This window comes from Nerophis lumbriciformis, linkage group LG39, assembly GCF_033978685.3.
Source record: "Nerophis lumbriciformis linkage group LG39, RoL_Nlum_v2.1, whole genome shotgun sequence".
In the NCBI taxonomy this organism is placed as follows: Eukaryota; Metazoa; Chordata; class Actinopteri; order Syngnathiformes; family Syngnathidae; genus Nerophis; species Nerophis lumbriciformis.
Window position 1 is genome coordinate 11,256,055 of NC_084586.2, and position 12,477 is coordinate 11,268,531.

At 40.4% G+C, this 12,477-nt stretch overlaps 1 protein-coding gene across 1 annotated transcript in view; it reads left to right on the forward strand.

The window, feature by feature from the left end:
- The window catches only part of dock1 (dedicator of cytokinesis 1), a 533,069-nt gene that overhangs the window by 91,428 nt on the left and 429,164 nt on the right, over positions 1 to 12,477 (forward strand). The window lies entirely within an intron of this gene.

Genomic DNA, 12,477 nt, shown 5'->3' on the forward strand with positions numbered 1-12,477 from the left:
CGTTTTTGGGTCTGGCATTCTGCATCTTCCTTTTCACAATACCCCACAGATTTTCTATGGGGCTAAGGTCAGGGGAGTTGGCGGGCCAATTTAGAACAGAAATACCATGGTCCGTAAACCAGGCACGGGTAGATTTTGCGCTGTGTGCAGGCGCCAAGTCCTGTTGGAACTTGAAATCTCCATCTCCATAGAGCAGGTCAGCAGCAGGAAGCATGAAGTGCTCTAAAACTTGCTGGTAGACGGCTGCGTTGACCCTGGATCTCAGGAAACAGAGTGGACCGACACCAGCAGATGACATGGCACCCCAAACCATCACTGATGGTGGAAACTTTACACTAGACTTCAGGCAACGTGGATCCTGTGCCTCTCCTGTCTTCCTCCAGACTCTGGGACCTCGATTTCCAAAGGAAATGCAAACCAAACCAACCCAAACCATCAGTGACACTTATTCAGCCTGTTGTTCACTATTCTTTATTTATTTTAAATTGCCTTTCAAATGTCTATTTTTGGTGTCGGGTTTTATCAAATACATTTCCCCCAAAAATGCGACTTATACTCCAGTGCGACTTATATATGTTTTTTTCCTTCTTTATTATGCATTTTCGGCCGGTGCGACTTATACTCCGGAGCGACTTATAGTCCAAAAAATACAGTAATCGTGTACCTCGTTCGGTCTGATCAAGTCAAATCGAATCAAACTTTATTTATATAGCACTTTCCTGCACAGGCAAGTGGTAAGCACAATGTCCTGTTCAAAACAAACAAACAAAAAAAAACAATAAAGGAAGAGAAGAAAACACAGATATGCACACACATACAGCACTATTGACAATAATAAAAAGCAAAAACAAAACATGGCATGGCACTGAGGATTTGAGGTAAAATGCTACCTTTGAGACATCCACACTGGAGAATAACTAAAATTAACGGCGTAAAAAAATTAAAAAAAATAAAAAAATATTTATATGTACCGTATTTTTCGGACTATAAGTCGCTCCGGAGTATAAGTCGCACCGGCCGAAAATGTACAATAAAGAAGAAAAAAAACATATATACGTTGCACTGGAGTATAAGTCGCATTTTTGGGGGAAATGTATTTGATAAAAGCCAACACCAAGAATAGACATTTGAAAGGCAATTTAAAGTAAATAAAGAATAGTGAACAACAGGCTGAAAAAGTGTACGTTATATGAGGCATATAATACCAACTGAGAACGTGCCTGGTATGTTAACGTAACATATTATGGTAAGAGTCATTCAAATAACTATAACATATAGAACATGCTATACGTTTACCAAACAATCTGTCACTCCTAATCGCTAAATCCCATGAAATCTTTTTCCTCGGTGTCGCTCCTGGTATGCGCACCGCTAGCGTCCATTCTTTCTGCTGCTCGATCGCCATTTTCTGGTGCATATTTCACTACGTCCAGCTTGTAATCTACAGTATATGATTTCCTTTTCGGTGCCATTTTAGTTCAGTCCTTCTCAGTTTGTATAAGTTACAGCGATTGTTGATGTGATCCATTTTAATAGCTCCGGCAGTAGCGTTTAGCATATAGCAGTTAGCATATCATGGCCCACAATGCACTTCTGCCATGACCCGCCCCCGCCGAAGTCTTATTGGTTGGCGTGTGAGTGACGATTGCTGACGTGTGTGTGTGACGATTGCGGACATTTGCTTCGTCGCTCACGCGAATCAGATAAATAATATTATTTGATATTTTACGGTAGTATGTTAATAATTTCACACATAAGTCGCTCCTGAGTGTAAGTCGCACCCACGACCAAACTATGAAAAAAACCTCGACTTATAGTCCGAAAAATACGGTACAAGTATATGTGTATACATACAATATATATATATATATATATATCTATAGATACTTATACTGTATATATAGATATATATATATATATATATATATATCTATTCTCGCCCGGAAAAGGGTGGAGTGCCATCTTCGAGTTGGGGAGGAGACCCTTCCCCAAGTGGAGGAGTTCAAGTACCTCGGAGTCTTGTTCACGAGTGAGGGACGAGTGGATCGTGAGATCGACAGGCGGATCGGTGCGGCGTCTTCAGTAATGCGGATGCTGTATCGATCCGTTATGGTGAAGAAGGAGCTGAGCCGGAAGGCAAAGCTCTCAATTTACCGGTCGATCTACGTTCCCATCCTCACCTATGGTCATGAGCTTTGGGTTATGACCGAAAGGACAAGATCACGGGTACAAGCGGCCGAAATGAGATTCCTCCGCCGGGTGGCAGGGCTATCCCTTAGAGATAGGGTGAGAAGCTCTGTCATCCGGGGTGAGCTCAAAGTAAAGCCGCTGCTCCTCCACATCGAGAGGAGCCAGATGAGGTGGTTCGGGCATCTGGTCAGGATGCCACCCGATCGCCTCCCTCGGGAGGTGTTTAGGGCACGTCCGACCGGTAGGAGGCCACGGGGAAGACCCAGGACACGTTGGGAAGTCTATGTCTCCCGGCTGGCCTGGGAACGCCTCGGGATCCCCCGGGAGGAGCTGGACGAAGTGGCTGGGGAGAGGGAAGTCTGGGCTTCCCTGCTCAGGCTGCTGCCCCCGCGACCAGACCTCGGATAAGCGGAAGAAGATGGATGGATGGATGGATATCTATATACAGTACAGGCCAAAAGTTTGGACACCTTCTCATTCAATGCGTTTTCTTTATTTTCATGACTATTTACATTGTAGATTTACATGTGGAGTTATGTACTTAACAAAAAAAGGTGAAATAACTGAAAACATGTTTTATATTCCAGTTTCTTCAAAATAGCCACTCTTTGCTCTGATTACTTTTTTGCACACTCTTGGCATTCTCTCGATGAGCTTCAAGAGGTAGTCACCTAAAAGGGTTTTCACTTCACGTGTGCTTGAATGAAATCAAATCAAATCAAATCAACTTTATTCATAAAGCACATTTAAAATTTACCACAGGGGTAGCCAAAGTGCTGTATAATGGACAGGTTAAAAGATAAAACGAGTACCGAGCAAACACAACACAACACAAACAGAACACGATAAAAAATAAATAAATAAAAATAGAATAAATAAAAACATAAAAACAGGTTCACAGCAGGTGTATTATGGGGCGCCATTGCAGGATGGATATCACTCAGTGTTAAAAGCCATGGAATAAAAGTATGTTTTTAAGAGAGATTTAAAAACAGGAAGAGAGGAGGCTTGTCTAACACTCAGAGGTAGGTCGTTCCAGGGCTTGGGAGCAGCAACGGCGAAAGCTCTGTCACCTCTAAGCTTCAGCCTTGTGTCAGGGACCGTCAACAGCAGCTGATCGGCTGATCTTAAGGATCGGGTGGGGCAGTAAGGCTGAAGGAGGTCGGAGAGATAGGTTGGCGCGAGGTTGTTTAGACATTTAAAAACAAATAAAAGGAGTTTAAAATTGATTCGATAACGCACAGGGAGCCAGTGAAGGGACGCTAAAATAGGGGTGATGTGCTCACGTCTGCGCGTCTGTGTTAGCAGCTTATTGAGAGAATGCCAAGAGTGGGCAAACCAGTAATCATAGCAAAGGGCAGCTATTTGGAAGAAACGAGAATATAAAACATGTTTTCAGTTATTTCACCTTTTTTTGTTAAGTACATAACTCCACATGTGTTCATTCATAGTTTTGATGCCTTCAGTGACAATCTACAATGTAAATAGTCATGAAAATAAAGAAAACACATTGTATGAGGAGAAGGTGTGTCCAAACTTTTGGCCTGTACTGTATGTGTGTGTATATATATATATATATATATATATATATATAAAATATAAAACATATGATAAAATATATGTAAAAATTGAAATATAATTTGAATATTACATCTCCAAAGACATGCACCTGGGGATAGGTTGATTGGCAACACTAAATTGGCCCTAGTGTGTGAATGTGAGTGTGAATGTTGTCTGTCTATCTGTGTTGGCCCTGTGATGAGGTGGCGACTTGTCCAGGGTGTACCCCGCCTTCCGCCCGATTGTAGCTGAGATAGGCTCCAGCGGCCCCGAAGGGAATAAGCGGTAGCAAATGGATGGATGGATGGAATTTGAATATTACATGAAGTTAATGAAAACATAACAATCACAGAATAATACTAGAAGTATTAATGATTAAGATGAAAAAACAACTCAATAAACTAAAAAAAACAGATGATTAGTGAAAAGTCTGATTAAAAAGGTGTGTCTTTTAAACCTTTTCTAAAAAAGTTCAACACTCTCTGCAGTCCTGAGGCTCTCTGGCAGGCTATTCTACAAGTGGGGGCCATAGGGGCTAAATGCCGCCTCACCGTGGGTCTTTGCTCTGGTATTTGGTAAAGCTAAAAGGCGAGGGTTGATACGGTAAAAGCAGGTCGGATAGATAAAGAAGGCGCAAGGCCATTGAGACATTAAAAACTAATAATAGAACTTTAAAATCGACCCTGAAGCGGACGGGGAGTCAATGCAGCAACATTTAAAACTGGTGTAATGTGCTCCCGCCCTCTGGTCCTCGTCAGCACGTGGGCAGCTGAGTTTTGTAATGATTGTAGACTTCTGATATTCTTTTTGGGAAGGCCAGCGAGCAGGGCATTACAATGCTCTATACCAGTGGTTCTCAACCTTTTTTCAGTGATGTACCCCCTGTGAATTTTTGTTCAATTCAAGTACCCCCTAATCAGAGCAAAGCATTTTTGGTTGAAAAAAAGAGATAAAGAAGTAAGATTTCTGATTTATTAAATTGCTCATTTGTAGTGGTCTTTCTTGAACTATTTGGAAAAAAAGATAGGTTTTTATTTATATTTATAAAGGATTTTTGAATTGTTGCTATTTTTAGAATATTTAAAAAAAATCTCACGTACCCCTTGGCATACCTTCAAGTACCCCCAGGGGTACGCGTACCCCCATTTGAGAACCACTGCTCTAAACGACAGGAAATAAAAGCATGCATCAGCACCTCCGTGTTATACCTGAGAGAGAAACAGATGGACTCTAGCTATGTTTTTAAGATGATAAAAACCTATTTTCGTAATATTTTTAATATGTGGGATAAAAGTCAAATATCATGCCCAGATTTTTTATATTGGTTTAAAATCTTGTAATCTTGGTAAAAGTTTCTCCCTCTGGTTTTCAATGACAAAAACCTCTGTTTTGTCCTGGTTGAGCTGATAGAGGACGAGTGATGATCAAATTTTGACGTTGCCAGCGAGACCTCCCGCAAGCAGTCAATCAGTGGAGAGGGCTATTATACCCGGCTTGCCTCAATTATACACATTAGTGCCGAGGAAGTGCAGGAGGAGTAGTCATTATTGTGTAAGTGCAGATGAGATGATTCATGCTTCTGGATCTTTGTAGGGGCGGACTTCCAAGCTAGGCATGTCAGCAGCGAGGCTTTCTACTAATTAACTACAATAAAAAGGTTGCGTTGCCATTAACGATGCTGTATTATACCCATTATATCAACAATTATAAATAAGTCTCAGTAGTGTGTTGGAAGTGTTGTCCAAAATCTACAAATCCCATTTCCATATGAGTTGGTAAATTGTGTTAGATGTAAATATAAACGGAATACAATGATTTGCAAATCCTTTTCAACCCATATTCAATTGAATGCACTACAAAGACAACTTATTTGATGTTCAAACTCATAAACTTTTTTTTTTTTTTGTGCAAATAATAGTTAACTTAGAATTTCATGGCTGCAACACGTGCCAAAATAGTTGGTAAAGGGCATGTTCACCACTGTGTTACATGGCCTTTCCTTTTAACAACACTCAGTAAACATTTGGGAACTAAGGAGACACATTTTTTAAGCTTCTCAGGTGGAATTCTTTCCCATTCTTTCTTGATGTACAGCTTTAGTTGTTCAACAGTCCGGGGGTCTTTGTTGTGGTATTTTAGGCTTCATAATGCCATCCATCCATCCATCTTCTTCCGCTTATCCGAGGTCGGGTCGCGGGGGCAGCAGCCTAAGCAGGGAAGCCCAGACTTCCCTCTCCCCAGCCACTTCGTCCAGCTCTTCCTGTGGGACCCCGAGGCGTTCCCAGGCCAGCCGGGAGACATAGACTTCCCAACGTGTCCTGGGTCTTCCCCGTGGCCTCCTACCGGTCGGACGTGCCCTAAACACCTCCCTAGGGAGGCGTTCGGGTGGCATCCTGACCAGATGCCCGAACCACCTCATCTGGCTCCTCTCGATGTGGAGGAGCAGCGGCTTTACTTTTAGCTCCTCCCGGATGGCAGAGCTTCTCACCCTATCTCTAAGGGAGAGCCCCGCCACCCGGCGGAGGAAACTCATTTCGGCCGCTTGTACCCGTGATCTTGTCCTTTCGGTCATAACCCAAAGCTCATGACCATAGGTGAGGATGGGAACGTAGATCGACCGGTAAATTGAGAGCTTTGCCTTCCGGCTCAGCTCCTTCTTCACCACAACGGATCGATACAGCGTCCGCATTACTGAAGACGCCGCACCGATCCGCCTGTCGATCTCACGATCCACTCTTCCCTCACTCCCTCGCTTCATAATGCGCCACACATTTTCAATGGGAGACAGGTCTGGACTACAGGCAGGCCAGTCTAGTACCCACACTCTTTTACTATGAAGCCACGTTAATGTAACACGTGGCTTGGCATTGTCTTGCTGAAATAAGCAGGGGCGTCCATGGTAACGTTGCTTGGATGGCAAAATATGGCAGCTCAGTCAACAGAATTTTAACGCTAAATTTTTTTAGTTTTTTTCAATTTACAGTAATATGCTGTAAAGAACAACGTAAAATGTATTGTCATTTTTATTAATTTGAGGGGTAGTTTGCTGTAAAATCATAAGTCAAGCAGATATTTATGTATTTATTTTTATTTAGACAAAAAAGGTTTGGAAATTATGATAATATAGTGTAATGGGGTTAAATCACCAAAAATGATTCCCGGGCGCGGCCACTGCTGCTGCTCACTTCTCCCCTCACCTCCCAGGGGGTGATCAAGGGTGATGGGTCATATGCAGAGAATAATTTTGCCACTCCTAGTGTGTGTGTGTGTGACAATCATGGGTACTTTAACTTAACTTAACTTTAATATTTGTTGCAATATTGGATACTATTGAAGTTTAAAAGGCTTGCAATTTCAAGCAGTACATATATTTTTTCTGTTAAAATGAACACAATCCATCACATTTAGTGAGAAAATATTAAAGGGGAACATTATCACAATTTCAGAAGGATTAAAACCATTAAAAATCAGTTCCCAGTGGCTTATTTTATTTTTCTAAGTTTTTTTCAAAATTTTACCCATCACGCATTATCCCTAAAAAAAAAAGCTTCAAAGTACCTGATTTTAACCATCGTTATTTTCCTGTGACGTCACATAGTGATGCCAATACAAACAAACATGGCGGATAGAACAGCAAGATATAGCGACATTAGCTCGGATTCAGACTCGGATTTCAGCGGCTTAAGCGATTCAACAGATTACGCATGTATTGAAACGGATGGTTGTAGTGTGGAGGCAGGTAACGAAAACGAAATTGAAGAAGAAACTGAAGCTATTGAGCCATATCGGTTTGAACTAGGGCTGCAGCTAACGATTATTTTTCTATCGATTAATCTATAGATTATTTTCTCGATTAATCGGTTAATCTATAGATTATTTTTTCGATTAATCTATAGATTATTTTTCCTTTTACCGATTATTTTTTTTAATTTAAAATGAAGAGGAAAAAATAAATGTAGGCCAGTTTTTTCAAAAGGCATGGCTTTTATTTACAAAAAAAAAAGTATGGCCACTCAGTCAACATTGACAACAACATGACAAAATATTCTGTAACAATGTAAACATTTAAAACTTTTAACATTTAACACAATTAAAAGTAGCTTATTTGCTTTTTAATGTGCAAATATAAAAGTAAACATCCAGTGCAAATCTTAATATTCTGCAATAGTATCAGCATTTCAAAAGTAAAAGTATTGCTTATTTTGCTTTAAAATGTGCAAAAATAAAGATAAACATCCAATACAAAAAAGTGCAAAACGGAAATATTCTGTAACAACAGTGTAAACATTTCAACAAAAGTAAAAGTATTGCTTATTTGCTAAAATGTGCAAAAATAAAGCTAAACATCCAATACAAAAAAGTGTACAGTGTAAACATTTCAACAAAAGTAAAAGTATTGCTTATTTTGCTTAATAACACAACAATGATAGTATGATTAAAGTGAAAGTTAATTGTTGGTTTGTACATAGTATATGTAACTGTTAATGTTGTAAAAGGTATTTGCACAACTAATTAACTTTAGCGTTTGTGACACGTCTTGTGCCGTGGGGTTCTTTCAGGACCGACAGACTGAACGCCAGACGGCTTTGTCAGGTTTACAATCTTTTAATTTTACACAAAGTCTTTTCTCTTCCAACTCTTTTCTCTTTCTTTCCTCGCTTTTCGGCTCCTCTTCCTCGCTCGCTCGTCGTCCCCTGTCTCTGGCTCTCCTCCTCTCTCGCTCCACGTCAGCTTCACTTTGGCTCCTTCCAGTCTCTCTTCCCTCTCTCTCTGCTGCTCCCCTTTTCTTCAGCGAGAGGAGATTGGATGATCGTGCCCAGGTGCGCGGATCGCGCACCTGGGCACGATTGCGGCGTCGCTCCCGGCGCGCCCCGCCTCGCCGCTCGCTCGCCGCCGCCGCCTCTCCACAGCATTAAAGAGGAGCGCGTCTTTGTAAACACTGACCAGGCACGCCAAACGCGCCTCTCAGAGCGAAACGGTGCTTTAGTTTATGAATTTACAACGCATATACAAATGACACATTCATGTTTTTGTGTAATAATGACAACGTATACGCAGGCGGACGATTGACTAGTTGATGGTGATGGCAAGAACGCTGTCGGGTGTTTTCTTTTCAAGTGTTCGTTCATAGCCGTTGTGCTGCTATGATAGGCCATTTCCGCTCGACACAGTGTGCATACAACAACATTATTAGGCCGTTTATTGAAATACTCCCACACTTTTGACGACTTTTGGCGTGCTTTTTTCCCCTCGCTCGCATCGTCTGCTTTGTGCTCCGCCATGACAGTAGTGTGACGTAAATATGCGACGCGCCGACGCACAAAAACGGCGTCGACGTATTTACGTAACCGATGACGTCGACTACGTCGACGCGTCGTTTCAGCCTTAGTTTGAACGTATGCAAGCGAAACCGACGAAAACGACACGACAGCCAGCGACACGGGAGAAAGCGAGGACGAATTCGGCGATCGCCTTTTAACCAACGATTGGTATGTGTTTGTTTGGCATTAAAAGAAACTAACAACTATGAACTAGGTTTACAGCATATGAAATACATTTGGCAACAACATGCACTTTGAGAGTGCAGACAGCCCATTTCAGGCGCGCTAAGAACATATATTTTTCCACGATTTCAGCACTCAGGTTAGCCATACCTAAATAGACACAAAATACTGCATTACACAAGACTACTCGAATGATTGAAGAAAAAAAAATGTTTTTAAGCTAAATTATTGGTAAACACAGTTTATGTATAATAATTTACGTAAAACCGCGAGTAATGAATAACGTTTTCATCAATTAATATATTCTGTAGACATACCCTCATCCGCTCTCTTTTCCTGAAAGCTGATCTGTCCAGTTTTGGAGTTGATGTCAGCAGGCCAGGGAAGCTAGGGTCTTTATCGTTGGAAATGCATCTGCTTTGAGTGTCGCAGGATATCCACACATTCTTGCCATCTCTGTCGTAGCATAGCTTTCGTCGGTAAAGTGTGCCCCTCTATGGGCCCCAAGACCCCATAGAGGAGCCTCCACTGCCGGATGCACTTTAACGTCATGCCCAGGACACACTGGATGACCATAGTAACTAATTAGATTACCATAGTAACTAGTATATCATGCAAAAGCGCAGATTCCAACCATTGAAATACTTTGTATAGTTCAAGACTTACGCTCATTTGAAAACATCACCGCACATCATAATGGCAGCTACACTTTCCATCTTAAAGATCTAAAAAAAAGTATTTGGGAATTAACGGGCCGCATGCGGCCCCCGGGCCTTAATTTGCCCAGATCTGGTCTAGGCAGAGGTTGTGAGGACTCCTAAAATAAACACTTTGCTTTAATGCGAACGCAAGTCTGAGGAGGATAAAAATGATAGGTAATCTAAAAGGAAGTTATTGGGTGGTAGAAGTAAGCCAACACTTTCAATAGTGCTTTTTTTTTTTAACTCCCATTTCTTGAGCATTCTTGGGTAAAAATGTATGCCAAGCCTTGATCTTGTTCATCCTTTTGTGTTTACTGTTCTCAACAAGCCATTCAATAGGATGTGCAAAGAAAGTGTTATAATTGCTGACATTGAGGCGTTTTCAGATGTACAGCAATTCTATTATGTCACTGATTCTCCATCTCGTGGTATGCCAAGGATTTGATTCATTATTCAGGTACAGTGTTGTATTTTTCCTATATTCAAACACAGTGTTGCTGTTCAAACTGTGTGTCATGTTAGTGTCCGAAATATTGAATTTACTTGTTAAATAAATCCTCTGCCTTGTTTTTTAAGGAATACTTAGGCCTACTACGCTACTGTGTTTTTTTGTTGGTCATTATGGTGGTACTTGGAGAGCTTTCCAAGGTGCAGGCATGTGATTTTTCCGTCTAAAGTCGGAATTCCGTTTTTTTTAATCTCGGGAAAAGAAAAAAAAATTATCTCCCGTTTTTCAGGTTTTTTTTCCGACCCTAAATCAAGATTCGAGACGTAGTTTATATTACGCCGTAGTTGATTGGTCGATATGTTCCTTGTGACCAATCAGGACATCTGTTATGAATGATGACGTTAATAACGTCATCATTCATAATGGTTATTACCGCCATTTTCCATATGTAAACGATGTCGGTTCTCGAGAGAAAGGACGCTTTACGAGTAAAAGAAATTGATAAACATGTCAAAAATAAGTTTCGATGGGACTGGATGGAAAGGGAAATCACTGATATTGTTGGGAAGAAGGAAGTTACGACTTTGTTCGGTGATTTTATTCGGAAAATCGATCGTCCCGGAAAGGTTTTGTGCACAATATTGACTATGGATCACGAGGTTTCAAGGCTTTGGAAGTACATGCGAAACGCCAAAAACATATGAAACAACTTGAAGTATGTTCTATTAATGATGTTTTCATGTCTTTAAACACTAAAATATTTTCTTCAAATGGTGCTGTCTTTGTTAATTTTAGCATGTTAAATTGGTGAAAAACCAGGAGCTTCGTCCCCCAGACCCCCGGAAATTTTTTCAGTCTTTTTCATTGTGGTCAAATCACATGCCTGAAGGTGGAACTTGGTGTAAAACGTTTGAGAACCACTGAATTAGGCAAAATAAAGCAGTATACAACATAGGGGCTGGGCCGATAAAAATATATCATCATATACCGCGATAGACACATAATCGATATCAATATAAAATGCGTTCGATAAAACATTCGATATATATATTTATATTTTTAGTCGGAAGAAACAAGAAAGTGTGAGGCAAGATTCGTTGCATGAACCCAGCTAAACAGCCAACAGGACGTGTCAATGGGAGTGATACGCTAACAGCCAGTCAGGTAACAGTATCAACTACCCTTTTTGGTTGTGCTGTCTTAATGTCTCGCATGGAGTGAGAAGAGAAAACTGTAATATCTTGATGCATCAACTCAGTAACAGAAACTTGTCTTTAATTTTAAGTGTGCGGCAACATCCTGACACTTCCAACGTGTCGGTTTCATTAGTTGGTTAGTTCGTTCCCAAACATACTTGCCAACCTTGAGACCTCCGATTTCGGGAGGTGGGTGGGGGTGGGACGGGGGCGTGGTCGGGGTGGGACAGGGGCATGGTTGGGGGCGTGGCTAAAAGGGGAGGAATATATTTACAGCTAGAATTCACCAAGTCAAGTATTTCATATATATATATATATATATATATATATATATAAGAAATACTTGACGTTCAGTGAATTCTAGCTATATATATATATATATATATATATATATATATATATATATATATATATATATATATATAATTATATATATATATAATTATATATATATATTTTATATATATATATATGTATATATATATATATATATATATATATATATATATATATATATATATAAAATAAATACTTGAATTTCAGTGTTCATTTATTTACACATATACACACACACACATAACACTCATCTACTCATTGTTGAGTTAAGGGTTGAATTGTCCATCCTTGTTCTATTCTCTGTCACTATTTTTCGAACCATGCTGAAAATCCTCTCTGATTATGCATTGCTGTGTGGCTCGCACAAAAGTGCTTTCATTAAATGCACTAGATGGCAGTATTGTCCTGTTTAAGAGTGTCACAACATTGCTGTTTACGGCAGACGGACTGCTTTACGGTATACAAAAAAGTGACTGCTGTTGTTGTGTGTTGTTGCCACGCTGGGAGGACGTTAATGAAACTGCCTAACAATAAACCCACAT